Source organism: Ailuropoda melanoleuca, chromosome 7, assembly GCF_002007445.2.
Source record: "Ailuropoda melanoleuca isolate Jingjing chromosome 7, ASM200744v2, whole genome shotgun sequence".
Lineage (NCBI taxonomy): Eukaryota > Metazoa > Chordata > Mammalia > Carnivora > Ursidae > Ailuropoda > Ailuropoda melanoleuca.
Genome location: NC_048224.1, coordinates 90,120,781 through 90,148,316, shown reverse-complemented (window position 1 = coordinate 90,148,316; position 27,536 = coordinate 90,120,781). Strand labels below are relative to the sequence as shown.

Genomic DNA, 27,536 nt, shown 5'->3' with positions numbered 1-27,536 from the left:
AAAACAAATCACTGCTACCCTTTGGAAGTTACCAGGCCACCAACTCATTACACTCAAAATGAAAATTAGTAAATAAAAGGTATGACAAAAATGTTTTAGATTAAGCAATTCTAGCCCAAAGGAGGTAAAATACACCAGCTTAGGGCAATGGGATGCGTGAAAGATTACCTTTAATAAAGTACAGACAGTGCTTATGTCTATGTATATATGCACGTTTATAAAGTTGAAAGTATCTAAAGAACTGGAATTCTGTAGTAACTCCAGATGCAAATGCAGGTATCTGAACAGGAAGTATTTTTATACGAAGTGGTAACCTAATAAAAGGCCCTTTCCACATACAGACATACCCATCACAAGAAAAGCAAGCATATTTGGAAAAACCATTACCTTACAAGAAATACAACAGAAATGAAAGGAAATCAAATAAGTAAGAGAAAAGAAGAGAAGCCATGCAGATTAAAATGAGAAGCAAGCAATAAACTCATAAACTGTAATGACTAAGATTCTTATGTGATATACCATAGTCAGGCTTTTTCATTTGTTTTCTAATATGATAGAATGCTTTACACATTAAGCTTCCAGAAGAAATGAAAATAATAAATCAGCAGTACCAAGATAAATTCTATACAATAGTCCCAGGGCCTGCCCATTCTCAATCTAAAAAGTGTGGACTCACACAATTTTAAAGCTGAAAAAAATCTAAGGATTACCTAAAACAACACAGTCACTGAAGAACGAAAGAATTTAGGCCTAGCACAATCTGACTTGTCCAAGGTCACAAAGACAGGAAAGAAAGCAAAAGGGCAAAAGAGGCCCACATTCCCAGCCCCATTCTCTACTCATGCCCCTACATCTACACTAATAGAATGTCATCAGTATTATTCTTTAGCAGAGGAAAAGAAGAAATCTTTTACAGAAGGATCTGCAGCAAAGATCTCTACACCATTCCATGCAACCTTCTGATTTGTGGTAAATCACTTTTAATCATATTTTTACCTGGAACAACTTTTAAGTAGAGGAGTTTGTAGGTTTTTCTGTTATTGTTTTAAATCTTAAAGTTTTAGTATTGTTGTTCTTTCCCAAGCTCTATCACATCATACCATTTACTTTACCTTCACTCAGCCAAGAAAGTGAAAACATTAATAAGCCTTTTATAAAAAGCTACCACAACTTAATAATTCATGAAAATACTTTAAAATAAATTTTAACTGATATTCTTGCTAGTTCTTGGAATTCAGTATTTCTATCACTTATATTTTTAAAAATGTGAATATGGAAAAAATGATTTAAAAAACACACCAAAATGTAGTTACAGTTAATTAACCAGATTTGAACTTTCCCAAATAAGGGTAGTTGGTCTCTCAGTTCCTACTGAAAAGAAAGAAAGAAAAAAAGGGGCACCATTTGTAAAATAAATCTCACTCTATAGCCCTAACTCATGTACTCGATACACAACGCAGAAGTTACAAAAATACAAGTTAATGTCACAAGAGGAATAAATCAATCCCCACTGTATTCAGGGTTCTCATAATTTCGTTTAAAAAAAAAAAGTATTTCAAAAAAAAAAAAAAAAAAAAAGAGAGAGAAAGTTTCTATATCCCTACCTTTTAATTTATTTTAAATAGTCAAGGAATTTTAGAAAATTTAGAAGTTTAAAAATCCGTCTTTGAAATCCATACAAGTACCATATATATATATTTACCACCAATATCTTCTAAACAGCTATTCTGGCTAAAGCACCTTTCACTGCAATTCGGGGCGGGGGGGGGGCAAGGGCGACTGAAGTACCTAGAACTTTTTCAAAAATATAATTTTATTGTTGTGTGAAGGATGCCTGGTGTTTTTGGTATCGAAAGCCTCGGTCAGGCTTCTAGCAACATATGCAAAGCTGCAGCAGGCCTTGGAAACATGAATAAGCTCACCTCACCTTAACCACGTTAAGGTAAAAACACACACACACAGACACACACACACAGTCAACATGATCATGACAAGCAGGCCGACTTCTCTATGCTTGCGTCTTTTTGCTGACACCCAGATGTTCAGTTCCAGGGCTCAGAGGGCAAGCTGCAATTACTCACTGCCTAGACCTGAAATTCCGGTTCTTTCACATTGTTCTCCACTTTCCATCCTTGGCCACTTGGGCCGACCTGGTGTCAGGTTACACTCAGGCAGCATTTATAGCACCTTGCAAAACACCCAAGCAGATCACATACCTAGACCTGTCAATACCTGCGGTCTCAAGATTAACCCTTTTTCTGAGCATGTTCTGAAAACGAGAGAATTTAAAACCAAAGAGAAATATCCAACAGAAATCAGATACTTTTTTCACTTTGGTCCTAAAAAAAATTTAACTCCTTTCCCTTCTCAAAAAGGTTGAAAAGCGGTAAGTATCAAACTGTCATTAATTGGTGCTTTTTATTACACAGATAAACTGAGGGACCTTTCTTCCCTCCAGCACCCAAAACCTGAAGTCTGACAAAAACACACCCGGTCCAGGGGACACAAACATGCTCCAGTGTGCTCATCAGCAAAGCCAGTTGGCAGTTTAAAAATCTCTCTATAACAAGCAAGAATCAACTTGTGGGGAAATTCTGTTTCATTTCTATGGTTGTTTATTCCCCTGGTTAATACAGTCATCCTTTTAGAAGATGAGCTGTGGAGCAATGGTTCCCCCACCTGAGCACGCAGCAGGTTTCCATTAGTCACAGTGTTTCACTCTGGTCCAGACTGCAGGAAAAAAGCCAGGGATAGGTAGTTTAAAGGTCTCCCAGGAGATTTTAGTGCATGACATACCTCCTCCCACCTTCAACTCCCACACAACACTCTCCTAGAAGAAACTGTATTATCACAAGAAGTTTTACTCTTAAGGAGTGTCTGTCCCTCCAGCTTACCACCTCTACCCTAGCTCCCCTCCAGACGTTCTTCGTCCAGTAAAAGGAAGAACTTCGCAAAAATAAAAATATCAGCAACCTACTTCTTTACTCAAAACTAATCCGTGGCCTCCACTACCTATAGGAAAAACATCAAATCCACGAACAGGGATTAGTGGGGTTTTTCCTTGGGTTGCAAAAGGCATGAGAAAAAAGAGGCTGGTCAGATTTGTAAAACAGAATATCTGAACAGAACAAGGACTGAAAGAGTGAATGAGAATATTCCATGGATCAAGTTTAAAAGCATACCTCTGCCACAATTTTACTACTCTTCACACCCATCTCAGAAAAAGGCATTCCAGCATTTCTGCATTTTATAGTCTTAATGGTCCTCTGACCTCATCCCAGTATTAAAGAAGCCAAAGTTAGCCCTGCCCCATTCCCCCCACCCCAAACCTGTATGCACTACCCTTTCCCAGGCTTCTCTGTGCTCACTGCCATGCTCAATCCAGATCTCTCCATACATTCTGAGATGATCATAATCTTTTATACCTGTGGCATTTTCAAAATCACAGTGGGAACAGACTCAGGAGTATAAACTTCAGAGAAGCAAAACGTTTTCACCTTTTCCCAAGTGTGATGGATTTTAAGATTCCTTGTACATAAAACTTCTGTTCCCACATGTGAGAAGACCTCTAATGACCTACTGTTTTTCACAGCATTACCCCTTTTCTTCTTTTAATAATAGAAAACTAACTTAAATAAGTCTGGATTTAATCAAACAATTCTGGTGTTCCATGTCAAGACCCTTAAAACAGGATTCTTCCTATGATCACCCTCACAGCTATCTGCCAATCACCTAAAATTCTAAATTCAATGGCACCAAAAAACTAAATGCAACAAAACCACAAGATGAGAGATAAGAAAGGAGAAGGACAGGGGGTTAGTACTGCAACACACACAAAATATAGATATTTATAAGTTACACATGTAGCTTTTCATCTTCCTACTGTACAAATCTTAGAAGCAAACTTTAAATACTCATAAGAAATATGAAGATTTGTAATACAGAATAATTAAAATTTTAGGCCCTTCTATATTTCATAATATAATTGCTCACTCCATTTTCAAATCACATGAATCCGTTTCAGTTACTGTTAACTGAAGTGCATCAACGTCTTGCATTAGATGAAACAGTTTTTTATGCTTATCTGATGTATATCCAGAGCTAATCAGAAGATCCCACAACATCCATTTTTTTAAAAAGATTTTATGTACGTACATATGTATGTATTTATTTATTTACTAGAGGGAGAGAGAGAGAATACGTGGCGGGGGGGGGGAGGGAGAGGCAGAGGGAAAGGGAGAAGCAGACTCCTCACTGAGCAGGGAGCCCAATCCCGATGCGGGGCTCAGTCCCAGGACCCTCGGATCATGACCTGAGCCGAAGGCAGATGCCTAATCAACTGAGCCACCCAGGTGCCCCCAAAACAACCATGTTCAAAAGAAACTATGCTTCTGCTGATTGGCTTAGTGGTAAAATGTTGATGAATATTTACTGAACTTCCCTAAACTCAGTACTGTGGTAAATACAAAAAGATAATGCATGGCGTTGTTCCCGTGAAGTATATAATCTAGTTCAGGAAACAAGACCAAAAGAGACAGTAACTGAACACCAAAAGGTAGTATGAAATAAAATGCTCAAAAAACTGGTCAGTTCTACAGCCATTTCAGAAGAGGGGATGGTCAAACGGGTCAAGGAAACACTCATAGACAACGAAGGACCTAAAGTCAATCTTAGAGGAAGGTGGTAGGATGTGGAGAGAGACTAAGGGGAAAGAAAAGATAAGAGTCTAGCATGTGTATGTAAGTGCATGCGCACAAGTGTGAATGCCGAGACACAGAAGAATGCAGAGAATCAAAACTGACGAAAGTAAATCTGAAGACAGTTAACAGCTTGACAAGAGCTAAGAGGTGTCAATGGCAAATGGTAGAAAATGTGGTTAAATAAGCAAAGCAAAACCAAATTATGGAGTCTTGAAAGCCAGGGAGTAGTATTTAGGCTTGCCTTGGGAAAGGGTAGAGAGTTCCTGGAGGTTTTCTTCTTTTCGTTCCTTTCCTTGCCTTTCCTTGCCTTGCCTTGCCTTTTCTTTTCTTTTTTCTTTCCTTTCCTTTTCTTTTCTTTTCTTTCTTTCTTTCCTTTCTTTCTTTCTTTCTTTTTCTTTCGTAAGATTTTATTTATTTATTTGACAGAGAGAGAGACAGCCACCCAGAGGGAACGCAAGCAGGCTCCCAGCAGAGGAGCCCAATGCGGGGCTCGATCCCAGGACCCTGGGATCACGCCCTGAGCGGAAGGCAGATGCTTAAAGACTGAGCCACCCAGGAGCCCCTCCTGGAGGTTTTCAAATCAAGTTGCAACAACAGAGTCTGGTCCCTATAATTACAAAGCCCAATGCAAGTCACATACGTGGGATCTGGTAACTACCATCCAAACATGATGAGAACAGCTTAAACAGACATTCCGTAGCTTGACTGCTACATGGAGAGCTTCCAGGCAGCAATGTGTACACTGCCCTCCTTAAATTCTTCATTAATTACTTACACTAGAGATTCTCGACGATGGATTTTTAAACTGCTGAGGGTGCTGTAAAACTCTTTAAAACAAGTGAACTAATTTACTTCAAGCCTTTGTTTTTCAACTAAGGATTGGAAGAGGGGGGGAAACATGAAAAAAGGATTTTCAAAAATATATTGACATTACCATATAACCCTTCTTAGAAGTTATTCAACTGAACATCAAAACTGCCCTACGTCCATTTGAATACGAGTGAAACTTTGAGATACGTCAACTAGTTGAATCTACAGATGATTACATCTTGTCATTTGGTTAACACTACCTAATAATATTTTAAATAGATCATGCTGATTTAGTTACTCAATGAAGAAAGAATATTCATGACAGATGCACATTTCTTAGTCACATCATAGAGACTGCTATCACCAACATTCAAGGAATCTTGACTTTCTTCCAGAGAGATACCCAGAAGAGAAGTGCTCCTGTGAAAACAAGGACTTGACCCAGTAAGGGTGCATTAAATCTGGCTCTTTAATAAAGGTATTTCCTGCTGTATAGCTTTGCCTTGCTCTTGGAAAGTTCAATAATTCAAAGTCTCCTTCGTAGATGTAATAGGCTCTTACTAGATTTTTTTTTTAAGATTTTATTTTTAAGTAATCTCTATGACCAATGTGGGGCTCGAACCCATAACCCCAAGATCAAGAGTCACAAACTCTGCTCACTGAGCCAGCCAGATGCCCCTCACTTATTAGATTTTTAAATATACTTTTGCATAAAGACACATCCAGAAATCATAAGAGAGCATAGTAAGGTTTATTTACATTACCATTTGTTAGTAATACCTCACATCTAAATCTTACAATTTACAAGGCAAAGCATACATACTACTTTAATTCTTAAAACATTTATAACAACCACTGATTTTCATTTTTTTTAAGATTTCATCTATTTATTTGAGTGAGAGAGAGAGACAGGATGCATGAGCGGGGGCGGGGGCAGAGGGAGAGGGAGAAGCAGACTCCCCACTGAGCAGGGTGCCCAATTCGGGGCTCCATCTCAGGACCCCAAGATCATGACCTGAGCCAAAGGCAGACACTTAACCAACTGAGCCACCCAAGCACCCCAACCACTGATGTCTTTAAAAAGACACAAAAAAATCAAGACACTTAACCTCAAAGACCTTAAGAAAGAAATGATGACGAATTACAAAATAAATACGTGGAAGAAAGTAATTGCTACCATTTCTGTGTGCCAGGCCCTCTGCTAAGTACTTCACTATGTGTTACTTAGTCTTCCCATCAGTAATATCCACCTCACTTTATTTATACAAGGATACAAGGATCAGGGGAGCCAACCACATAAGCGCAGGGACCTGGGCACGGTCACCACCATACTCCCCAGCTTACACAGATGGTTCATGATTAATAGCTGCCAAATGAATGCTCAACGTGTTTTGAGAGTTTGAGCAGATGTCTGCCTTCAGCTCATGCTTATTCACCTTTTCACACATTCAACAAATAACCACTGAGTACTACGATATGCCAAGACTCTGCCCTAGACACTACAAATACAGTGGTGAACAAAACAGACCAAAACTTATGCCTTGGCAGGGCTTCTAATCTAGTTATCTTTTTTTTCTTCCTATTTCACCCATCATCCCATCCACCTCCCCTCTGGCAACCATCAGTTTGTTCTCTATAGAGTCTGTTTTGTAATTTGTCTCTATTTTTTTCTTTCCTTTGTTCACGGTTTTGTTTTTTAAATTCCACATGAGTGAAACCATATGGTATTTGCCTTTCTCTGACTGATTTATTTCACTGAGCGTTACTGCTCTCTAGATTCATCCACGTTGTCACAAATGGCAAGGTTCCATTCTTTTTTATGGCCGAGTAATATTCCATTGACACCACAACTTCCTTATCCATTCATCTACTGATGAGCACTTGGGCTGCTTCCATAATTTGGCTATTGTAAATAATGCTATAATAAACACAGGGATGCATGTGTCCCTCTGAGTTACTCTGAATTAGTGTTTTGTATTTTTTTGGGTAAATACCCAGTAGTGTGATTACTGGATCCTAGGGCAGGTCTATTTTTAAATTTTTGAGGAAACTCCATACTGTTTTCCACAGTGGCCATACCAGTTTGCATTCCCAGCCGTGAGGGTTCCTTTTTCTCCACATCCTCGTCAATACTTGTTGTTTCTTGATCTAATCTAATGATCTTAATGAAAACATTGTCTCACCCTCAAAACAGTCTACATTAAAAATGTGAGGTTGTCAGGCAATACAGGTTGTTATCTTATACCAGGAGTGGAAACATCTGTCACTCTCCTTCCATGTCTATCTCCCACTATCTCCCAACCCCCAGCAACTGGGCGCAGAAAATGTGACCTCTCTTACTCTAACAGTAAGAGTTGTGGGAGAAATGCTGCACCTTTAAGACTATTTGTAAGTACACATGGAGAGGGAAAGGGAAACCTGGGGTGAGGGTGGAGATGGGGGGGAACTACAGCTAAATCCAAAGGCAGGTTCTTCAGGGCAAAGCTGATTAACCTAGATGGAGATAACCTGAGGGCCTCTATTTCACTTTATTTTTTATTTTGACTTTTAATTGAAATTTGACAACAAGAAAGTTTATTGGGATTTTTAAAAAGCATTCTCTTTACAAATATAAACACTTCAATGAAGAAGAGGAAATTCTCCCCATATTGTCTTTTTCTATATACTAGATGGCCTTCAGAAATCATATCAGTACTATCTATATTCTTTTATTTATTTAAGGAGCACTCAAAGAGACCTATCTGCCACATTCTGGTGGGTAAGGGAAAGGGACAGAGAAAAGGCAGTGGCTAAGATGCGGTGTAGCCCTATGAGCCATCACAGTCTACCAGCTAGGACAAATGCTAATCACAATAACATAGGTCACACAGCAGGAGTAGACACAAAGCTTATTCTCCCATGTTATCCCATAATTATTTACTATATCCCATCTCTCAAGGTTACAAGCTACTTGAGAACAAAAGACTTAACATAAATTGTTTCTGTATGTCCTTTATTAACGTAATTTAAAAGCTATTAAAAGTACGTTGTGTGGCAAGTCAAATTAGGCCACAAGATCAAAGGACACCGTCTTTTGTTAATAAAAAATATTTACTTACTGTAATTCTTCATTAAAATGATAAAACATTAGTGTGTCCCTATGTCTGCTTTAGCTTTTCACAGAATTTTACGTGATGTGCTCACCAGTGTGCTGGGCTTTACTGACTACGCTCAAAGCAACATATATACATGTACTTTCTAATTCAAACACAGAAAAAACCAAACACACAAATACCACCAACAAATGGCGCAAAAACGGAAGTCCCGCATGTAAAAGAACGCTGAACAACCCTGTGAACTATTTCCCGTGTGTCTAGCCTAAGTCAGTTTTCTTTTTTTAAGACAGGTTTTAATAAACATAAGAACTACTTCATTGGTTCTTTTGAAACTCCTTAGGAAATGAAATTCATAATAGCTTCATAATTTTTCCTTTAAGCTTTAAAAAGCAGATCTGAATCCTTAGATTTGACTTTATTTTTTATCTGATCATTTAAATTTGATTTTTAAAAATAAGATAGTAACCTCCATCCATTTTCAGCTGGAAAAACTGTTAGTACACGAACTTTTTAAAAACATTCCTAGAATAGACAGGTATAGACTAAAATCCTACTTTTAAAGAATCTTGCTTTGTTGATAGTAAGACTGTAATTTATTTCTTTTTATTTTATTTATTTTGTATTTGACATTGACATTGAAAGACTGTAATTTAGAAGCCCCAAATCACTGAGGTACATAAGACTTAGAAACAAAAACAGAAAATAATACAGGGAGAAGCCAGAAGTAGTAAAGGGAATTATTCCTTTTATTCAGCAGAGAAATCAGGAAAACTGTAATGAAGAGCCAGACATTTTCTCCAGATTAATCTAAAGACAAAAGCAAAAGATTTCTGATGTTCAGCAATCAATGATAACTGAGAAGTATTCCCAGCTACATTTTTTAGTGAACCAATAATCACCACTTTCACCTATGCTGAAAACACTAATAATTTCATTAAGATACTTCATTTCTATAAATAGCAAAAACAAGGGGAAGGCAGAAGCAGGAAAGAAATCTCATAATGAAACTGTTTCTTACAAATAAACCATAAAGGAATATTATAAGAAAGAATCACACTGTAGTTCTTTAATCAGATTTTGTTTCTAGATTGAAGAAAAGAAATATCAAGCACGTATTTATTCCTCTAAGAAATATTTATAAAATCTATTACATCTTAGGTACTGGGTATACAAAAATAAAGAAGTAGTTCAGTGCCTAAAACAAGAAAAATAGTATGTAAACAGGTAACTATAAAACAATGTAAGTAATTAAGTCAACCAAGTGTTAAAGGAATAATGAGAAAGAGATAAACACCTGTGAGAACCTGAGAACCTGCACAAGGAAGTGACATGTGGACCATTTCTTTAGGCATAAGGAGCACCTCTTTTTTAAAAGCAGAGATAATGTGAGGGGGAAGGGGGAGGAGGGATATTCCAGGTAGAAAAGGCAAAGGTAAACTTAAAAGTCTGAATCACTGAATAATATGAATAGTAAGTATAACAGGAATTTAATGGAAACAAACTTTTTCCTAAAAGGACACAGGACCTACTATAATCAGAAAACATGCATTCAAATCCTAGGTCTTCCATCTACTGTATTTTCTTGAATAAGTCAAGCTCTGTGATATCCCTTTTGTCATCTTAAAGTTGTACCATAAAACACCTTCAACGTTTTAAAGAATATGGATATGCCAAAATACAAAAATAAATTTATCCTTAAATACTAAAATTTCAAGATCAAAATGGGAGCTTATCACTTCATGTTGAATTTTCATCATATATACAAATTTGAAAGCCAATCCTTTATGACCTACAAAAATTTCACAAAACTAAACATTTATAATTATGTAAAAAGTTACATTTTCTACATCAAACATGTAACTGTAATCCATACAATCCATATCATACAAAACAAGCCTACAACATATCTAGAATCAACAAGAGACAAAAGTCTAATGAAACAAGCTTTATATTTAACGGGTCTCCCTAATGGGAAATTAAAGCAGCAATTGTACATCTGTGTCTGTTCCTCCCATCGTGGTTTAACTGACAGGAAGCAGAGAACAAGATATGGCATACAAACGTCAAGTATTTCCTGCCTTCTCTGCTACATCTTTATGTCTTGTTTTATAAATAGTCCAATAGTTGATGTGAAAATGTATCAAAGTATAGTCAACTATAACATAGGAATGGTAAAGAGTGTTTATGAAAACAGAGCAAATAAAAAGGTATTTTGAGGTTCGGATCTAAGTTCATTATGCACATAAAAACTCATTATTATAGTTTTCTGAATAAGTATCCTTAGGAGCAAACATTTTACAAATTAAGACTTGAAGACCACAATGACTGAGTAAAAAATCAAGTGCCTGAACAATAGAATAAGCCTTCAAACAGGTTAGATAAATAACACTTGACCACCTAGATAAGTGAAAGATAAGTACCACCTTAAAAATTAACCTTCCAGTAATTGACTCAAAACAAAGCAGGCCAGATAACTGGTCTCTTTGATCTTTGGCCACCATGGGTTCTTGTCAGTACTCTTCCCAGATTATAATCTGCGTCCCCCCTCAACCAAACTAACTCCGCTCCCTTGCCCACTTCCCTATATATCCAAAACTTGGCTAACATTATTTACTCATTTATGTTCAACTCTTCAACTGTACACAAACTAAATAAAAATCTGTTTTCAAGAGGTAAATTCTTACTGCTCTAAGTCACTTTAAGCAAACTTCCAATTACTTATAACTAAAGCAGAGGTGCTTGCTTTTCATCATGCCTAGCCGCCTTACAAACTTACAATTCTTAAGAATCACCTCAATTCATCATTCATATGCCTCATATTCTATAAAATCCTGGATGCAATGCAACCATCTTCTCCATTCATCTCAGTCAATTCTTACCTAAGCTATAAGCTACTACAACTACCATTTCACCAGGATTCAGTGCTATTCCTCTCTAGGTCATGTTCAGAATAACTCAATATTTTACTACACATAAGCCCATGTAGAGCTTCCTGTGACCTCCTTTCTAAACAGTATGCACTTAATAGTCAACTTTAAGCAGGGCACCATGCTCCTAAAATAAGTAACATTGCTTAAATGACTGGCTTGGAAAACAATTTCTTACCCCATATTTTTCAGTGGAAGGATCTAGTTCATTCTTTCCAAGAGTGTCAGAGTTATTAGTGCCTTCCTAGCATGTCTTTAGTACATTGCTGCTCTTGTAAATTTATTACCTCAATTGTCCCCAATATCCAGGAATAAATGCTCCTTGAACCCCAGAGGAAGTGTCCATTTCCTTACACAAATTAGTTCCCTTCCCACAGCCTCTGGCTCTGATGATTGGTCAATCACCCTATATATGGTGGAAAGTCTCAGAGCATCTAAGAATCTAGTGTCCACCATCTTCTCAAAAATCAAACATGCTACCAATGGTGTGCAACTGTTTGATTCTACCAAGGGCAGGTATATATTACACCTTCCTTCCAGTTTACTCCTGAGACTAAAAGGTTGTGAATTATCCTTTAACAATACATAAATTTGTCTCTGATCCACAGATCGAAGGATCAAACAGAACATCTACTTTAGAAAGTTCATTTCATAAAACATTTTCAATAAGATCATTTACAAAATAAATCATCCATTTCCAAATGCAAATTGTTTCAAAATGTCTCTCAAATTAAAACACACATAACATTGGGGTGCCTGGATGGTTCAGTTGGTTAAGCATCCGACTCTTTTTTTTTTTTTTAAAGATTTTATTTATTTATTCGACAGAGATAGAGACAGCCAGCGAGAAAGGAAACACAAGCAGGGGGAGTGGGAGAGGAAGAAGCAGGCTCATAGTGGAGGAGCCTGATGTGGGGCTCGATCCCAGAACGCTGGGATCACGCCCTGAGCCGAAGGCAGACCCTTAACCGCTGTGCCACCCAGGCTCCCCTAAGCATCCGACTCTTGATTTTAGCTCAGATCGTGATCTCAGAGTCGTGAGATGGAGCCCCGTGTTGGGCTCCACGCTCAGTGGGGAGTCTGCTTGAGAGTCTCTCTCCCTCTCTCCTGCCCCTCCCACTCCTGGCTCACTCTCCCCACCTAGGATAAATAAGCCTTTTTAAAAAGGAAAATAAAGGCTTTAAAAAACACACATAACATTAATTCTAATCAATTACTCTAATTTAAATCTAAAATCTTCACATTATTTTTCCTTAGGCTCTAATATATAAGTATGTGTTTTGTGTGGTACATTTTAAACTTTATATAAATAGTATCATACCATATATATTAGCCCAGATACTTTAACAAGACACAAAATTTTGAATAGACACAAAGATTATCTGGACACAAACATTCCCTAGAACTTAGTGTTTAGAAAAATATTATTACTGAAGATAAGTCATGGTTATTAGGCTTCCATTATGACAAAGAGAAATATCTAAGATCTAGATAGCAGCCTATCTTCAATGATGCCTCTCACGAAAAGCATTCTGACTTTCTGCAGAACATAGATGATTCCCCTTAAGAACACCATGTGTGGAAATCTTAACAAGGAGCCTGGAGGTCTAACCTTAACGGTCTTTTTCTGACTTGCCTAAAAGGTGTAGGCTACACCATGGCCACCACTGACACAGTGAATGTTCCGTCAGCAGGATGTTTTAAACTGCAATGAGAAAATCTCTGGCTATGTTTGTTTTAGAAACTTGCTTCTTTAATTCACTCTGAAGCTAAGTAATATATAACAACTCAAAGTTCTCCCAATAAAGAACAACACAATAAGAAAATGTAAATCAGAAAATGCCAAATGAGGAAGTGAATCTACGAGGAAGAAGTGAATCTGAAGGCATATTTCACCTATTTCTATAAAGCATTTAAAAATGATTGATACCACTGCCAATTCCTTTTAACTGAAAATTAAACTCAAAGTCACTACACAGAAATCCCTCAGACTGGAAGAGAAGCCAGCAACTGCCTTCTTTGCCTTTTAACTTCCCTTTCCTTAATCACAAAATCACCAACTAAATGGAAAGGTGGAGGGTCAGAATCAACACTTTCACTTTCTTCGAGAAATGCTGATTCCCTCCTTAGAGAGGCACCCAACATAGAAAAATACTGTATAATGAGCTCATATTTAACATAAACTTTCACAAATTTATATTCCTATCATACAATTGCATAGAAGTACCATCACTTATTTAACCAAGCCCCATTTTGGGACATTTGGGCTATTTCTAGTGTTGCCATATTACAGTGATCCTAAAAATGCAATCCTCAGACCCACAGAGGATCCAGAACCCCTTTCATCAGAGAGTTCATGAGGTCAAAACTATTTTCATAGTAATACTAGGGTACTACCTGCCTTTTCTCATCGTGTTCACATTTACACTAATAGTGCAAAAGCAAAGATGGATGTAAATGTTAGTGCCTTAGCATGAATCAGGCTCTATCACCAAACCTTACTAGTCATTGTATTCTTTACCACGAGGCACTCACATTTAAAAGAGGCAGTTTCACTGAAAAATGTCCTTGATGAAGAGTAAAACTATTTCTTTTCTTAAATTTCAACCGTTAAATGCATGCCTTTTAACACTGTGAGTGATAAAATGGGAAATACACGTAAGGTACTTCTGTCAAATTCTAAAATAGAATGGTTGTCTTGACAAAAAGCACCAATAATTTGTTTTGCTTTTTTGTTTTTAAAGTAGACTCCATGCCCAATGTGGGGCTTGGAACTTGAACTCACGACCCTAAGATCGAGAGTCGCATGATCTACCGACTGAGTCAGCCAGGCTCTCCACTAATTACTTTCGTTGTGAGCTAAACTAGCCGCTTTTTTCACAGAACACCATTGTTACTTCAAAGAACTACTTATTATTCATAACTGGATATTTGTCAGACATGCCCCCAAAACTAAATAAAGTGACCCTGTCACTTCAGGGAAAATAACTAACAGCATTTGTCACTGATGATAAAATGTGAGCTTTCAACTGAAAATGAGAATTTTAGAAAACTTATGTACACTACTTTGGGCTTATTAGCTTTCCAATACTTAAAAGACTTTTTTGACAAGACTGGTATAATATTAAAAAATGTGATTTTTAAAAATATTAGGTCAACATTTGGAATACTGAGATGACCAATGAATGATGTTATAAAATCTTGTCTCAGGAAAACATTATTTCTTCAAAGTGCAAGAAAGACAAATCGATTTTAACGTTACAGAGGACAAAAAGTTCATTGACAGGGTTTCAGAGTCCCTTTGCATTAACTTTTAGGAAAAGAGCATTTGTTGAGTTTTGGTGTAGCATCAAAGTAAAAACCCATAATTATCTGGAGTGGCTATTAAAATACATCTCCCTCGGGGTCCCTGGGTGGCACAGCGGTTAAGCGTCTGCCTTCGGCTCAGGGCGTGATCCCGGCGTTCTGGGATCGAGCCCCACATCAGGCTCCTCTGCTATGAGCCTGCTTCTTCCTCTCCCACATCCCCTGCTTGTGTTCCCTCTCTCGCTGGCTGTCTCTATCTCTGTCAAATAAATTAATAAAATATTTAAAAAAATAAAATAAAATACATCTCCCTCTTCCAACTAGACATCTGTATTAGGCCAAATTTTCTTCACATTCTTCAACAAAGGCAACATATTGAACAGATTTAATGTGGAAGCAGATATGAAAATCTAGCTATCTTCTGTTAAGCCAAAGATTAAGTAAAGATTTGCACTCCTTTTGATAGTTTTTGTTTTTGAAAGCACAGTTGTCTTTTATAAAAATAATTGAGCTAACATGTAATAAGTTTGTTATTTTTTAGGAAATAAATGTGTCAATATTTTTAAATTTTGTTTTAATTTCTAATATTGGTAAATACTGATAAATGTAACTCACATGAATAAAAGCTCTTTGGGATCCTCAATAATTTTTAAGAGTATAAAGAAAACAAATTTTGAGAAGATATAAAGGGTATAAAGTTCATAAACTGCTCTGCTATTAAAAACCAGTGGTTCAGGGGCACCTGGGTGGCACAGCGGTTAAGCGTCTGCCTTCAGCTCAGGGCGTGATCCCGGCGTTATGGGATCGAGCCCCACGTCAGGCTCCTCTGCTATGAGCCTGCTTCTTCCTCTCCCACTCCCCCTGCTTGTGTTCCCTCTCTCGCTGGCTGTCTCTGTCTCTGTCAAATAAATAAATAAAATCTTTAAAAAAAAAAAACAAAAAAGTGGTTCAAGTATCTCATAGTTTCATCTCTGTTCCCATCCTTATATTTTCTTTAAGATAAGAGTCCTACAACTGAGATTATTATGTCAAAAGATAGGCAAATTGATGTAAGTCAATTGCTCTCCAGAAGGCTTTTTGGTTAATACTGCCATCAACAGAATACATGCAGACACATTTAATGGTGTTCTCACCATCCCACTGTACTTTGATTTTTGTCAATATGATGGGCAAAAGTAATTTCATTTAATTTGCATTCATTTACTAGCAAGTTTAATATTTTAGGGGCGCCTGGGTGGGTCAGTCGTTAAGCGTCTGCCTTCGGCTCAGGGCATGATCCTGGCGTCCTGGGATCAAGCCCCACATCAGGCTCCTCAACTGGAAGCCTGCTTCTTCCTCTCCCACTCCCCCTGCTTGTGTTCCCTCTCTCGCTGGCTGTCTCTCTCTCTGTCAAATAAATAAATAAAATCTTAAAAAAAAAAAAGTTTAATATTTTAACATTAAATATAATAAATTAAACATAATTATATTAAATATATATTACATATTTGTATAATCACTGTAATTAGTAACTGATAATGTGTTAAATATAAATATAATAACTTATTACTCTCCCCAATTTTTTAATTTATTTGAGAGATTTTATTTATTTATTTGAGACGAAGAGAGTGAGAGAAAAAGAGAGCATGAGAGGGGGTAGGGTCAGGGGGAGAAGCAGACTCCCCACTGAGCAGGGAGCCCCACTCAGGACTCGATCCTGGACTCCAGAACCATGATCTGAGCCAAAGACAGTCACTTAACTAAGCCACCCAGGTGCCTGTCCCCAACTTTTTAAAAAAGATTTTATTTCTTTATTTTAGAAGGAGAGAAGGAGGGGGAGAGAGAGAGAAACAGAGAGAAGTGAGAGGGCACGTGCGCACCAGCAGGGGGAGGGGCAGAAGTAGAGGGAGAAGCAGACAGCCCCCTGCTGAGCAGGGAGCCTTACCTGGGGCTCTATCCCAGTGCCCTGGGATCATGACCTGAGCCAAAGACAGATACTTAAGCGACTGAGCCCAATTTTAGTGACTTTTGCTGTTATTTGTGGAAGGAACTTGGAGGGGCACAAATAAATATATGGTAAAAGTGATCTTCTATCTTCATCAGAACAAAAAGATTCATAAGACACACACAATTGATAGAGTATTAATTGACATTATTGATAAACCTCCTAAAACTAATGCGGAAAAAACCTCCAAACTAATGTTATTATTCTAGCTCTGGTTTAGAACACGTGACTTTTTTAAAAACTCTGATTTAATTTATGTAAAACTCTGCTTTATTATCAACAGGAGAAAGGACTAAATCAAATGCTGTATCAGTGATCTATTAAATTACCCAATCTTAGGCAAGTTACTTAACCATAGTTTCCTAAATAGAATTTAAGAATGGAAAAAAAATCTGTAAGAATGATATTTAAAACACTGGTTGTAATCATGCAACATTCTTTTGGTGTCAAGATCCATTTATATTCCTAAAAGTTATTGAGGACCACAAAGAGCTGTTGTTTCCATGGGTTATATTTGTTAACACACAAATTCTTCACAAGGATGGGCTATTATTATTATTTATTAAATGCCCTTTGCAGGGATCCTTTCTCAGAAGAATGGTATATTGAAAAGAAAACTCTCTGGGATACATTTTTTTCCTTGATAAAATAAAGCTGTTAAAAACCTAAGTTCAGGGGCGCCTGATGGCACAGTGGTTAAGCGTCTGCCTTCGGCTCAGGGCGTGATCCCAGAGTTCTGGGATCGAGCCCCACATCAGGCTCTTCCACTATGAGCCTGCTTCTTCCTCTCCCACTCCCCCTGCTTGTGTTCCCTCTCTCACTGGCTGTCTCTATCTCTGTCAAATAAATAAATAAAATCTTTAAAACAAAACAAAACAAAACAAAACGTAAGTTCAAGTATGCTTTCTTCATCTTAGCATATCACCAAAAGCACTTTGAGGACCACTAATGTATCTGTAACTTTCTCCAATCTTTGTGTACATTAGAATACATTTTCAGTGAAAGTAATAGAGTATATGTATATAATTGATGAACAAAGTTTCTATGTTTTGTTCACTGATATATTCCCCAGCATCAAGAATAACGCCTAACGGATAATAAATAATTGTTGAATAAATCAGTAAATTATACAGACTGAAAAGGAATTTTATTTTTTTTATTTTTATTTTTTAAAGATCTTACTTATTTATTTGACAGAGAGAGAGACAGCCAGCGAGAGAGGGAACACAAGCAGGAGGAGTGGGAGAGGAAGAAGCAGGCTCCCAGCAGAGGAGCCCGATGCGGGGCTCGATCCCAGGACCCTGGGATCAGGCCCTGAGCCGAAGGCAGACGCTTAATGATTGAGCCACCCAGGCGCCCCATGAAAAGGAATAAAAAAAAAAAAAGTTCAGGAGACTCCTGAACTACCTGACTTACAAGAATCCTTCTTACTATAAAATCCTAGGACTTCTACTTTCATTTGCTCTTCTCTGTCCCTGCCATCTCTGACACTACTTAGACATACACCGTGACGACAATCTTAGAAAAGAGAGCCAAGAGATTATTATGAAAGCAAAAACCTCGATTAAGATCTATGTTTTCACTTTTTTAATAGCAATTCCCACAATTATCTTATTAAACTTTAGAAACCTAACAACAAAAAAAATCACTAAAGATATAGGAATTGCTATCATTATAGTAAGAATTTGAAGAAAGTGAGATGAAAACATTGATTATGTCAGTCTGGTTAGATGCAAAAGTCTAATTTGGGGTAATAGCTTATTGAGGTTTATCAATAATGTCAATTAATACTCTATCAATTGTGTGTGTCTTATGAATCTTTTTGTTCTGAAATGTGTTTTTTAAAGATTCTATTGATTTGAAAGAGAGAGGAGAGCAGGCACACACGCACGTGGTGGAGGCGGGGACAGAGGGAAAAGCAGGCTCCCTGCTGAGGAGGGAGCCTGACTCAGAACTGATCCCAGGACCCTGGGATCATGACCTGATCAAAAGGTAGATGCCTAACTGACTAAGCCACTCAGGCACCCCTGAAATGTGTTCTTGAATAATATTTGAATGTGCAACAATTCTAAATACTAAATTGTTTCTAGCAAATGATAGCTCCAACTTGTTAATGGATCTCAATGGAAGTTATCCATCAGAAGTATGGCGAGAGCCATCTTATTAGTTATATGGTACAGACACACAGTCATACAACTTAGTTCTGAACCGAGCTAATCTTTCACTGAAGCAGGCAGTTAACATATTTTATGATGTAGAGTTTACTCAGACATTATTCTATTAAAAATTTAACTCAAAATTGTTTGAAATAACTCTAGTTAATAAATGACAGTCATGCTAAACTGTTTAGTGGTCAAATATGTTGATGTCTACAACTTACTCTGCAATGCATCAATTGCCCATCCGTTTAGGGTCCTCGAGGATTTTACCCCCCAGGACAATACACCATAGTAAGATGCTGAATGGGTAAGAAAGCATCAGTGGCAGGCATCTGGTCCTAGGAAAGATAATGAAGAACTCTAAATTATCTTGAACTAGCCATTCTGTCCATACTCTTTGTAAACAACTCTCAGACCTCAACGTGATAACACTGCCTCAGAGAACTCCTGCACATATGTTCCATGAACCGTGTGCAAGAATGTTCCCAAACTGGAAATAATCTAATGTCATCAGCAAGAGAGAGTAAAATACATTCTGGTCTAGACAGACAAGGGAATACAACATGGCAATTAAAATTAAGATAAATCTCACGGAGTTGAATGAAAGCAGCAAGACACTACAGAATATATATGGTGTGATTCCATTTTACATGAAGTTCAAAGGGGTAAAAATTTAATGAAAAGGTTATCACAAAAGTCAGGATAGTAATTGTTTTTAAGAAGAAACAAACATGAGGCAGCAGTAGGGGACTTCTAACATAACGAGCCTACTTCTTAATCTAGGTTGTTGTGTAACAGGTAAACACTTTAGGATTACAATCCAACTGTACATGTTTTATATAGTCTCCTACATGCACATTTCAGTTTTAAAACAAAAATCACAATACTAAGCTTCTATGTAGTATTTTTTAGTATTTTGATATAAAAAATAAGATGTACATAAACAGTTATTAATTCAACACCTCATATTTATAGTTTTAGTTTCACTGTTCATAGGACTGTTTTCTAAAACATAAAAAATAACCAATTTTCCTAAATTTATATATTTTAAAAATTATACCATACAACTTTGCACAAACTCAAGGCCTCCTATATGATCAGGCATCCATCACAAAGACAATGAATTTTACATGACTTTTTATCTTTTCCTCCTACCTTGAAGAACTTCTATTATATAGGGGAGAAGATGAGACAAGGATAGATCCAAGAAAACAAATTTAAAAAAAAACGAAAAAACCCCAAAAAACTTCTCTGAGAAGTAGCTGCCTCTCGGCAGCAGGTAAGGGGAAAAGGAGGGAGGCTGCTTTTCATTACAGATTTTCAACATAATGTGCATATATCACTGTTAGCTTTTTAATATAAAAATTCTTAAATCAGTCTTCAAACAAACTCTAGAAGGCATTCATATTGCTTACAGTTACTTTTTTTTTTTTTTTTACGCTAGCCATTAATCTCAGGCTATAAAATACAGACACAAGAGCGGACACCTACTACTCAGCAATGAAAGGGCAAATGAGAGAAAGGTCTGAATTCCTACAGGGGTAAAAGAATGAAAGTGAGAAGAGAAGTTTAGGACAAGTTTTCTAATTCAGATATTTGTAACTGGCAGAGAAGAAATCAAAATGTGTTTGCACAGAAATTTGTACGACCAAAGCTTAGGTGCCTAATTTCTTCCTCTCTGCTAACAAAGCAAACAGCACACAAGTTATATTTTTCATAAAGCGTGAAATGCCTCAAGAGTTGTAGTGTATAGATCAAAAGTTACTTTTTTTTTTTTTAGATTTTTTATTTATTTATTTGAGAGAGAGAGAGACAGCCAGCAAGAGAGGGAACACAAGCTGGGGGAGCGGGAGAGGAAGAAGCAGACTCCCAGTGGAGAAGCCTGATGTGGGACTCAATCCCAGGACTCTGGGATCATGCCCTGAGCCAAAGGCAGACGCCTAATGACTGAGCCACCCAGGCGCCCCAAGAGTTACTTTTACTCCGGTGTACACAGACCATCTGACAAGACAAAAAGACAGAGGTGACACAAAAAACTTTCTCTTTCGTAGGTTCTCATAGTAATGGGAGAAAGAGATTGCTCCTATAGTTGAAAGCTGCCCTTATCCTTTCAGCTGACTCAATGATATTACTAATTCAATTTCTACTATCCACACGAAGCAGCTCCTAAGCAAAGGAACAAAATATTCTAGCCAAACAATGGAAGCAATAATTATTTTCAGACCATTCAACTGATGGACTGTTCTTCTCATCCCTACAAGAGTCTGTGAACAGCCATGTCCCATTAGACGGGATGCAATATAAGGTAAAGCCTACAAATACGGAATCAGTGATGGAGTTAAATGTCCGAAGAAACCTCAAAAATCATATCCAAGCATCACACAGTATTTAAAATACAAAACAAAACAAAAAAACCTCTTTCCTAGACTCAAGCAATTGCAAATAATAATAGTGTATTTCTCAAGAGAAAAGGATTTTCAAAGGCTATGAATGCTACCTTAAATCAGGAAGGGAATGTTTTACCTAGAAACCCAAGGATAAGGGAATGAAGAGAGATGCCATGAAGTACCAGATGGTACTAAAAAAACTAACACTGGGAGAGTGATGGTTCGCTGAGATAAAGAATGGGCTAATAACATTTGGGGAAAAAATAATTAGCTTAATTATTTACTGTGGTCAATACAGTGATGAACTTGGGAGAGAGAGGAAGAAAAGCAGAATTAGAGAAGCAGAAAAAGGGAGAGCCACAAAGTGGAAAGACACAGAAGAGCAAAAAATGGAATAAAGAAAGGAGTAACTGGGGTAGGGAGAGGAGGTTGAGTTCCAATGTAGATAATAAACTACTCCAGTCACTTTCTTGACTTACTAGAGGCTGCGGCCTTCAAAATAACCCTGTTGCTTAAAAATTCAAGTATTAAACTGCTAAGTAACTGATTGATGGCTCCCAAACCTGTACTTTTTCTGAAAGTGTGGCCTACAAGCACTTGCACCACAATCATCTAGGGTAATTATTAAAAATGCTGACTGATAAGCCAAACCCTAGGCCTAATGAATCAGAATCTTGGGGTTGGAGCCAGGTGATTGTCTATTACACCAAAGGTTGAAAATTACTGCTTTAAAACATATACTACCAGGTAGGTGTTCATTCTTTCTTTGAATGGTTATGATGTGCAGACACCAGACAGAGGAAGCTGAGGGCCACATGCCTTTTAAAGGTTTGCCATCCCTAACTTTACCAGAATCTGCCCAGCTGAGTAGCCGAGGGTTTGAGGCAGCAACTTGTAAATGTATTCGTATGTGCTCAGTACTTTTGTCAAAGGTTCAAAAAGACAGAAAAATAAAATAAAACATCTCTGACCTCAAAGAGCTTACATTCTTGTTCTTTTTTTTTTTTCCTAAAGATTTTATTTATTTATTCGACAGAGATAGAGACAGCCAGCGAGAGAGGGAACACAAGCAGGGGGAAGTGGGGGAGGAAGAAGCAGGCTCATAGCGGAAGAGCCTGATGTGGGGCTCGATCCCATAACGCCGGGATCATGCCCTGAGCCGAAGGCAGATGCTTAACCGTTGTGCCACCCAGGTGCCCCTACATTCTTGTTCTTATTAACCTAGGCAAACGTTATGCATTCTTCAGTACCGATTATTCCTAAAGAGCCATACTCTTCCCTATTATAAGTTTCAGTCATGGTTCACGTCTACGCAAATAGTTTGAACCTGAATGTTAACTTCTCAGTGGTTTGGTTCCATCCTTATTTAACCCGATGCTACCACGCCCTGTTTTCCCAGTAAGAATCTAAGTTTGTGAGGAGAGAGTCCATGTTTTCTAGCGGCTTCTATGCTGTCTGTTCTTTAGGACAGTGGCAACTACATTGTGGAGGGTCTGATAGTGAATTCGCTTAGAGGACTGAGAGACTTAGGAGATTCAACAGTTACATGCAAAGTAATTTAAAAAACCAAATTCCAGACTTAAAGAAAGTAGATCTAAAGTAAATTTCAACCACACCAATACAATACATCAAAAAGTTAACAAAGACTTTGTATGCCCAGAAGATTCTAAAAGTGCCTAGTATGTACAGTAAACTCCCAGATGAGAAGTTATGACAAACAAATGGAATGAGATTACTAATTCTGGAAAGTTTCAGTTCAAGATGAGTATAATGTCAGAGTTTAGAGACTTCTAGATTTTGTAAACTCATATGCAAAGTTTTACCGCACACACGTACACACACACGCACACTTTAATAGAATAGGACATCATATTAAAACAGTATTTGCCTTCCTGAAAGAACAGGAGATAGAACTAAGGCAGAAATAAACTTGTCTTTGTATCTAGAAGTTCAAAGTAAATTCCCAACTCCTTATACTTCCATCTCCCCTAGACCCATCTGAAACAAGCCATGTCACAAACAATGCTTCAACTATGAAAAAGTTCTAATAATGAAAACAAGCTGTGGTAAAAATTAAACAAATGCATCATATTCTCTGATGAAAAAGGAAACTTGTTTGAACACATTTTCTTTTTTTTTTTTTTTAAGATTTTAATTATTTATTTGACAGAGATAGAGACAGCCAGCTAGAGAGGGAACACAAGCAGGGGGAGTGGGAGAGGAAGAAGCAGGCTCAGAGCAGAGGAGCCTGATGTGGGGCTCGATCCCACAACGCCGGGATCACGCCCTGAGCCGAAGGCAGATGCTTAACCGCTGTGCCACCCAGGTGCCCCTGAACACATTTTCAGAATCATTTGGTTGCATCTTACTACCAAAATCATCACCAAGCAATTTAATTAAGGTTTTATTTATTCTTAAGGAACCAGAGCCCATTTCAAACAAAGCATCACTTGTTCGAGTGGAGTAGCAATGAGCAGCTCCAGGAGGGAAGCCCAGCCACGCAGCGCCGCACGACCTTGAGCAAGTCACAAGACCCCTCGGGCCCCTGTGTCTTCAGCTACAGAAGTGAGGCCTCGGGATGATCTTCAGTCGTTTTTACTGCTCCAGTTCTTTGAATGGGTAATTCTAAGTTTAATTCTGATGACTCGATCTAAACTTACATTCACACTTATGAAAGGAAAAGGCTGGGAAGAAGACCACTAAGTAAGTCTTTCTGGCCTTCCCTTGCTTCCATGCTTTTTTCCCCCTTCCTTTCACCTAGAAGTCCCACTTCAGTCTTTGTCACACGGGTACGAGACTGAAATATATGACCCGTACCAATTTTATTTAAATTATAACGGCCCCTTAATTTTAAGAAACTAAATTCTTCTACTTCCTTTTAATAAATACAATCTTAATTATTTAGTTACTTGTGAGGTTCTAGAATCAATCCGCTAGATTTTTCTCTCATGGGTTACTGGCTTTTAAAAACTTAAAAGAAAAAAAAAGGCAAAATGGTTTCATTAGATTTTTCACACAGACCAGAGTAGAAGTAAATCCAGCCTCTACTTACTCAAAGGCTGACTAAACCAGCAAGATGCAAACAAAGATGATAGCAAATGGCTCAGAGCTGAATTGGTAAAATGTCTGCTATGCCTCTTCTGCAAAACCACAGAACTGAGATCTGTTAATATACTGATCCTTTCCAAGAGAATAACTAACTGCCTTTATATCTTCCCTTTTATCTGATAGGTCTTCAAACAGTTAACAACAGCAAATTTCCAAGGAACTAGCTAAATATCATTATAGTCAATAATACGACTTTTTGGTTTCCAAAAATGTTATTCATAATCACTGAATATTCAATTTTTACTTTCACTCAAATTTTAGCTTCATAAATAGCTTTCATAAGTAAAATACTACTACACCTAGCTTCTCAGAGGACCTAGAACTTCAAGGCACACAAGAATATTCCAGCCAGAACTTCATAAATTCAATGATGATAAATATTCCAGGAAAAGACTGAGCAGTCTTTTCTCTCATACAAAAGGTATTACTTTTCCTCTTCAAAACAAATTTTAGGAACAGTAATATAGAAGGAAGGCCAGTACTCTTTACTTTTTCTTCATACACAAATTGAACTACTACATGTTTTCTCAGAAGCTAGTCATCGAACGTTATTTCTCAGAGTAAGTTTTCAGTGTGAATTGTAAAACTTTATTTTTTTCTAATGGCAAATGAACTGTTCTATCATTCTTCCTCTTTAGTAACTACTTTTACTTATTATCTAAATGACTGTTCATTTTCCTTAAACTTCTATTTAGTTTTCAAGAATTAACATTTAGTATCATTTCATTAACTTACGGAAAAAGAAAAGGACAGAACAGTCAACGAGCAACACCTATGACTGAGTTGTCCCCAGGCTTCCCTTTAACCAAAATGCCAAAACAAAACCAGTGCCTCTGAATTTTTTTCTTAACACCCGTATCACACATGAATTGTACAGTTTACTTAACTCTAACTTTCTGGCTATCCCCACAAAAACAATTAGATTTTTTTAAATGAAAATTTGACCGAAGTTTGTTTTGTAGTATGAAAAAGAAAGAAAAGTCTCTTTTATTCTCAAGTCATACAGGGAAAGAAAGAAAAAGAAAGAAAGAGAAAAAGAAAGAAAGAAAGAAAGAAAGAAAGAAAGAAAGAAAGAAAAGAAAGAAAGAAAGAAAGAAAGAAAGAAAGAAAGAAAGAAAGAAAGAAAATATAAAAAATGCTTTTCCAGGAAGATCTAAAACTTTCCAGAATTTGAATGCTTTGTTTCCCCCCAGCAGTTAAGTGCAATCAGGCATGTGACTGACTACACACATTTTTTCAGAGAGTTAAAGAACACATTCAGCCATGTTCTTCGACAGGTAAGAGCCACCCTCCGTTTATCAGCTCGGGAAACAGCCAGAAGCGAACACACAAAATCATAGTAAGTTACCTTCAAATATTCCCGTTCTCTTTTTGTCCTTTGGGCTTGAAAATAAAAAGCAATCCGACAAGTTTTATGCTGTTAAAATGGCTCCTGTAGATTGGGGAAGTGGTGTGTCTGTGCTTCAGCCTATGAGTCATACATGAAACTAAGTGTTTCTAAGGGAGGCACGCCCATGTTGCTGTGGACCCAATTATTCTGCTAGGTCAAACATGCAAATCTACAGGTAAAAGCAGAGAAGAGGTATAGAAAAAGGAGGGATGTGGAGCCAAGGAGCAAGATCTACCTTGATTAAACCATTATTCAGCTCATGTTAATTACCATAATTTAAAATTTAACAACAAAAAAATAGGGATCAGGATCTACAAGCAAACAAAATTAAAACCGTATGTTGTTTTAAAAAATAAAATCTCAACTTTTAAAAATTATCTTAATATATCAAGTAAGTAAAACTACGAAAAGAAAAACAATGTGGGAGGGAATGGAAGGGAGACAGCAAATTTTCCGGCTTTTAATTTAACAATGGGCTGATAAGTCTACCCAGGCTACTCATTAACCCTTACAAGAAAGAGGTATACTGCTATGTAATCTGGAAAGCTAGCAAACTACAATCTCAGATGCAATTTACAAGTTCACTAAATAAAATCTACTTTCTAATTTTCTAATTCAAAGTTCAGTGGAAAAGTAAGTATGAATTAATCCAATTTATAAAATTTAAAACAAATCCAGGGTTAGTAAGGAACTAAAGCATAATACAGCAAACTGACTTTAAGCGGAACTGCAAGCTTGATAAAACTCTATTTTAAACAAATCACCAATGCAATCCTGGTTCACGATTCTACTACTTCCAAGCGATAGTCACAGATTTCTTTACTTTCCAAACAAAATTTTCCACAAATAAAAGCCTCCCGTGTGCCAGCCGCCCTGCTGCACCATACATGGTGACACTAAGGCAGCCAACGAAAGATATGGGCAGTGAAGTTCTGCTCTCCAAGTCCTCATACATCTGACAAGGTGCCCCTGCAGCAGCAATGTTAGCACAACTTCTTAGCCTGTTCCCTGGGTGAATATTTATTAATTTATTCTAAGAGCTTAAATTGGTCAAAATGGCTTGAAAGCATTAAGCACTTTCAAAAGTGCTTTACATGATAAAGTGCTACTCACTACTAGCCTTCATCTTAATATTTTACAAAAAGTAAATAGGATTTGGCAAGGTTTTCTCCCTTTAGTTAATTACTTGGAAGTAATTACTCTGCCTTACTAGAGGTACAGCTGAGAGGACAAGCTGTCACTGACTCAGACAGGAACTTTACATACTGCTACAAAACGTAATGATAGTGAACTGACTTTCCGCCCATTAAGTGCCTATTTATTTCCATTCTGCTGAACACTATTTGATTTACCTTTTTACTAAGATAATCCCCATGGTTTAACAAATTATTAATAAAAAATTATGCTAAAAAGAAAAACACATCACCTTTTCTACTGTCAAATGTCATGTTTAGCTTACTTTAGAGCTCATTTATTTAGAATGACTATTTGGATCCCAAACAAGAAAAAAAGGTCATTTGGGCAGTCACAGGAGATGTTCACTGGAAAACTCCCAAGTCATTTTCCAGAGCTGAAATTTATTTTAGACCATATGCATGTAAGCCCAATAATTTGATTATCTTTTAGTTAATTAGAAATAGAAGTTATAAGGGTGAAAGAGGGAATAGTGA

At 37.2% G+C, this 27,536-nt stretch overlaps 1 protein-coding gene across 4 annotated transcripts in view; it reads right to left on the bottom strand.

The window, feature by feature from the left end:
• The window catches only part of ELF1 (E74 like ETS transcription factor 1), a 104,558-nt gene that overhangs the window by 49,829 nt on the left and 27,193 nt on the right, over positions 1–27,536 (bottom strand). For 2 of the 4 annotated variants that reach the window (XM_002915866.4, XM_034665261.1), the window contains exon 1: positions 25,825–25,951. The exons of 1 other annotated variant lie outside the window; for it this stretch is intronic. The gene's annotated coding sequence lies outside the window, so the exon portion shown is untranslated. Of the gene's footprint in view, positions 1–19,202; positions 19,320–25,824; positions 25,972–27,536 lie in introns of those variants that run through there. One more of the 4 variants, XM_019796015.2, reaches the window with a different exon arrangement.